Below are 6,000 nucleotides of genomic sequence, written 5' to 3' on the forward strand. Positions count from 1 at the left end.
GTCGTGAGAGCATGCTGCTGAATTTATAGATGTTAACACGCTCCCAGCACAAGTTCTCGGCTTGTGGAGCGACCATGAGGCTTGTAGTGGTTATTACTTTGCCACTCCTTTGTAGATGAAGGCAGCCGTGAAACAGGCATCCAATTTGGCAACAATGTGGCGCATGAGCGAGCATATCGCCCCTTTGCGCCTTTGCCGGCATAGTCAGCTAGTTTATGTTGGTAGAACTGCGAGTAAGAGTGTGAGAATGGTCTGCGTTATATTGGTAAGCTTGAAAGATTTGAAATATTGTTCAAACTTTAGGTAACAATCGAAATCTGCGCACGCTTGCAAAAATACTGACTTCAGTCTTGGAAGATATCGGTCCTTAGAAATTCCAACGATATCTGCATGTGCCATTGCGGTTTCCTGTCGTGAGAAAGCCATTCAAGCGTGCGTGCCATGCAGCTCTGCCATGGGTTACAGCTATCGTTACATTATTCGGCACCTATGACACAGTGAAAGACTGGAATCTCAACGTCATATCTTTGTGAATTCGCGCACGCAGGCGTTTGCATTTTTTTTCAGACCCCACATCTTTCGCTGACGGCGGTAAGTGTCATCTATATTTTTCCCTATCAGTTTCGTTACAATGTTAAAAATAGTTTCAATGTATTCATCAAAAGAAACAAACCCCCACACTGATAATGCGAGTTGAGATTCACCCAGATTAGGATTCGGTTCGTTAGCGTTCACAAATTTTTGCGCTTGTTACGTATTCTCTTACGACAACAGTTCACAACACGAAAATAATCAGTGTTTAAGTAAAGAAAGGGCGCAGTAATTATTTCACGTAAATGTGGATACCTCAACCATGCCACAAGATAGAGAATAGCGCACAGATTGAAAGAATGGAGAAGGAATGAGGCGCTTAAGAGGTGGGCTGCAAAATTATTCTATATATATATATATATATATATATGTAGGATTTGCTAACATATGTGCTTACAACGCCCATCAGGAGAACAGATTTTGCATTTACCTTTACTCAAACGTAGCCACCGCAGTCGCACAGTGCACAGGCGTAAACCAAAGGAATGAAGGAGACATTCGGGGCTGGAAAATGCGACGGGAAAAGCACAGCTATACTGCTGCTACAGGTTCACTGGAGGGTGTGTAGAACCCAGCATTAGAAGCAAGAGGTGGCGGGTAGCCTCAGAGCAGGTGAAAAATGTCGTAGTAAAGGATTGTGGTGTAAAGCATTTATTTCTACTATTTACAAAAACATATTACTTGGGCCGCGCTTGAAGTGCCCGGCCCTCGCAATCCCTAGGAGGGATCCCTAGTCCGGCACCCCTGTCGCTTCCGCGGCGGCTCGAGCTCTTGTCAGCAGGGGGCTCATTGGTCCTGGAGAGTTGAGCACCCAAGCAGGGCAGCCTCGCAGTTTCCTCGGGAGGGGTGGGGGTGGGCTGAGAACGCAGGATTGGCAGGGCATGCCCACATCATGTGATACGTGTCCCCAAACACTTCCCCACAGTGTGGACATTCGCCCGAAAATACCGAATTGAAATGGTAAAGGCCCAGTAGCTGCCTGACTTCTAGGTGGACACCTCAATCGCGATTTTGCGCGGGGGAACCCCTCTGCCAATCGGCCGGAAGTCGGTTCTGGTCACTTTTATTCCTAAAGCAGGCAAATCATTTTACACAGATAACCTCTGCCTTATCTCTCACCTCCTCTGTGGTCAAACTAATGGAGACGATGGTGGGAGATCGGTTATCTGCATAGCTTGAACGCAAACATATCTTTGCGAGCACCATGTTCGGATTGCGCCCACCCAGATCCGCACAGGATGTCCTCTTGCAACTCAATCGGGAAGTCTTTGACCCCCTCGAATGCCCTCATAATGACCGCGCAGTACTCGTCTTGGATCTTAAAGGAGCATTTGACAATTTAACACACTAGATCATACTCACTAACCTATGCCAGACCGACTGTGGCCTCAACATATTCCGATACATACGCCAATTTCTAATAGATCATCAATCCTACATCCGCATCTAAGGTAGAGAGCATGGTCTTTAACTACACGGCACGCGGGGTACCCCCCAAGGCGCGGTACTTTCCCCGCTGCTGCACCTGCCGGTCCGGCTGAGTGGTGTCGCCGGCGTCACTCTGTCGACCACGCAGGGCGGCACAGGGGACATTAAAACCAGCTTGCAAACAGCGGCGGCTATTATGGACCGCTATGCCCTACGCTGCGGTCTTCAATATTCTCTTCAAAATCGGAATTTGTACTTCTCCGTCAGTCACAAAAGTGCGCAAATGAAATATCTCTTTGTCTTGAGATTGGTCCCATACGCAAAGCCGATGAGATGCTAGTAGTCGCACTCTGCATCCACAAACACAGACAGCCAGACACTACATTAGCCAAACTCCGTAAGGTGGACGACCGAGTGGGTCGGATGGTCCGCCATGTTTCCGACAAACGCGGGGGGTTATGAAGTAAAGACGCCATGCGGCTCGCAAACGCCTTCGTAATCCGTCGAATTCTTCATTCTACTCATGTCCTCCTACGGAAACAAGAGGAGGATGCCCTTCAAGTCATCCTTCGCAAAATTATTAAACGTGCCCATGACCCTCCCATCACGACTTCAAACAGCCGGCTTATGGCTCTTGGGTGGTGAATGCTTTCCGGGAGCTCCGGGAGGGGACCCTTACAAACCAGTATAAGCGCTTGCCGCAAACAGAGTCGTTTCGCCGCTTTGTTGCTCGACTCCATATCCAACACACCACTGAAATGGAAAATAGGTTTCACACCCCACAACTGTGGAGACGCGCCCTCCATGTGCGACCTCTTCCAGCCAACATATCGCACCAAGACGATAATCGTCGGCGCCTGTCACGAGCGGAAGCCCTAGCCGGACATTATGGCAACAGAACATGTCTATACTACGCTTCCGTCTTCAACATGGGGGATGGTAAATGGTCGCGGTGGTACACAACAGCAACACAGCTAACGCCTTCGCCTTCAGAGCCCGCATTGCAACACAAGCAGAAGAGGTCGCGACTGCTCTCGCGGCTTCACATTCTGATTCAAAATACATAATCACCGTATCCCGAGGGGCCTGTCGGAAAGTCGAACAAGGCTGCACTCCCTTCCTAGCCTATCGACTCTATCAAAATTGCATACAGGATATCGACCCCGCTCAACGTTTCCTTATATGGGCCCTGCTCATCAGGGATTGGCAGGAAATAAGGCAACAGGCAAAGCCGCCCGCGCACTCTCTCACTGGGCTGTTTTCTGCTCCCCACCTGATCAGGAACCCGATTTGAATGTGGTCTATACCTTCGAAGATATTACTACCTACTATCAAGATAGTCATCGGCTTGACCCTTACCCATGTAAAGGCCTCAGGAAGGCGTATGAGTGGCTCTTTCTCCACCTTCTCACCAATACATTGCTGTTCTCGGCAGCACTCAAACATTTTGACCCCTCCTTTAGCAGCACCTGCACGTACTCTAGTGCGGTGTCTTCGGACACCTAACACATGGAGTGGGTCTGCCCCTCCAAACCAGCCATTCACCCCATCGCCAGCCGAACCCGGATGGACTGGGAGGCGGCCCTGCTGGGCTGCCACGACTTACAGGCCCAACAAGCCTGAGTCGGGCGCGCCCGGTCGCGGCAACCGCCACTGGGGTCTCAGCAAGGGACCTCCACCTAGTGCTTGTAAGGATCGGCCCCTTACGGGCTGATCCAAACATACCTCCTGTTCCTTCCAATAAATGTTTTCACCACCACCACCTCAATCACGCCTAGAGAGAGTGGAGGAAGGTTGTAGTGAACGACGACGTAATCCGGTGCTGCGGTGTAATTTCGACCACCGGGAAACTTTCCACGTACGGTGAGTTCGCACAGCACAGAGGCACCTTTTCCGCTTCGGCTCTGTGGAAACGCGGCCGCCACGGCCGAGGTTGAACCTTGGTACTTCGTCTAAGTAGCCTAGCGCCCTAAACACAGCCGTCATATCGGATTAAATTGAAATTTAAGGAATAAAGAGGCAAAGAAAAGATAAGAAAGGAAAAGATGGCATAGCGGAAGGCTACTCTTTATTTCCGACGACCTGGGATTTTCAACATGCACTAATAATGCATGCTGCATAATGCGGGGACCTGGAAATGCTCTCAATTCTTTGTTTGACGTCATCTCCCAGGCATTTTATTAGAATGGCATGCGTTTCTTTTTTGACCGTGTTATAGTTAAGGAACTCGTGTCGCAGAAAATCCGGTGTCGAGGGTGTCATTGACAGGGAGAGGAAAAAAACACGAAAAACTCCCAGATAAGCACAAATGGACAGAAGTGGACCACCTAGGTGAATGTAACTTTGTGGCGTCATGGCAACGTGGCAACCGGGTTCTGAGGAAACTACGCACCATAGCAGGTGCAGTTAAATTTGGGATTGGGCGCGAGACGTTGCTCGGGAAGAGCAACCTAGGCCGTACAAGCCCCACCAGAGCAACATCTACCATCACAAAAGGGAGGTGCATCGCTTAAATACTTCATTTTGGTGCCAGGAGTGAGATGAGGATTCCTGGAATGTATGAACGTTAAGTAGAGAATCACTAATTTGGCATATAAACTGTTGCAACGTGCCCTTAAGGTGGAGCTTAAATCTCCTCTGGAATTCTTTGTTATATGTAGGGCTGTAAATATGAGCAGTGAATCGCAGTGCCTTGATGTCATCTCGTTGTTAGGCCTGATTTTCACAGTTCTTTGTTTTATTTCAGCGCACACATCTGTTGTGGATAGCGGTAAGCTTCGTCTGAAATTGTCCTAGCAGAGTAAAAATTTATATATTAGGCATGTACAGTAAGCAAAAAAAACTAATAAAAGCTACCTGAGTTCATTTAGGAGTACAATTTCTTGTTTGTATGAGGATATTCAATGTTGATGAAGACGGTTTTCAGAAAGCGTGTCTTCGCGAAACTGTGGCACCCACAACATCCCTGCCTATTTTTTTCTCCTCAGAATCAACGACCCAAGGGTAAGTACACAAACTATAATGTTTTGCATCTTAAGGATTGATGACGCAAATTTGCTCTCTGGAAATATTAAGCCTCACTAGTGCGAACCTTGCTTCGACAGTAGACGAGAAACTCCTAACGCTGCAGTCAAGGTGACATAGAAACCGAAAGCAAAGGCAGCGACAACTCGGTCTTAATTGTGAACTGCTTACCTCAGTGCAGACGGAGCAGCAGTGATTATAATCCGCACCGGCAACGGTATTTCGTCGGCTGCTTCCGGTTGTCTTTCTGATTCTTTACCTAAAATTTTACTAAACTCTCAGTGCTGAAGCCTAGGATGCCTGGACGCAGGCTCTCAGTTTCGTCGCCTGCATCTACAGGATGCGTGGCGCCGGATACTAAAATTGTCCGATAGAAATTATAGCGCTATGTGCAATTTATTCATTTTTATGGCCAACACAATGAATTCGTGCAAATGCAAGTTGGAAATTTGGGAAATATTTTCCAGCAACGCGGAAGAGTCGGCCTTGTTTACGTGAAATCCCCACGTTTACGTGCCATGCCGAATGGCACAAACAGCTAAGATACCTTGGCTGATATGTAGCACTACCTCACGGGTGCGATGTGGTAAGTTGGCACACCGCGTTTCATATTCACTTTGAAAAGTTAGGCTTAGCCCTGAGGTTCAATGGATTTTATAAAATCGTAGGTGGGGTGCTGAGATTGTGGCGCATGTTCAGAGGCATTTCAGAAAGCGCGCATATACACTTTTATGCGCAAACACTCCATATTAGTGCGTTGTCAGAAGCTACTTTCTGTTTGACAGCGCGCCACCTTCTTCAACCAACACTGGATTCCTGCTCCTCACGCGCCTTCGCGCGGTTTTTTCATACGGGGATACTTAAGCGTTTCTAACCGCTCTCCACGACTGCGGGAGCACCGCGTTTTTACAGCCGTAAAATTCATTTATAAAGGTTTCATTTCGTTGCGTTTTGCGA

The sequence above is a fragment of the Amblyomma mixtum genome, chromosome 8 (genome assembly GCF_055824585.1).
Source record: "Amblyomma mixtum isolate Tamu chromosome 8, ASM5582458v1, whole genome shotgun sequence".
Lineage (NCBI taxonomy): Eukaryota > Metazoa > Arthropoda > Arachnida > Ixodida > Ixodidae > Amblyomma > Amblyomma mixtum.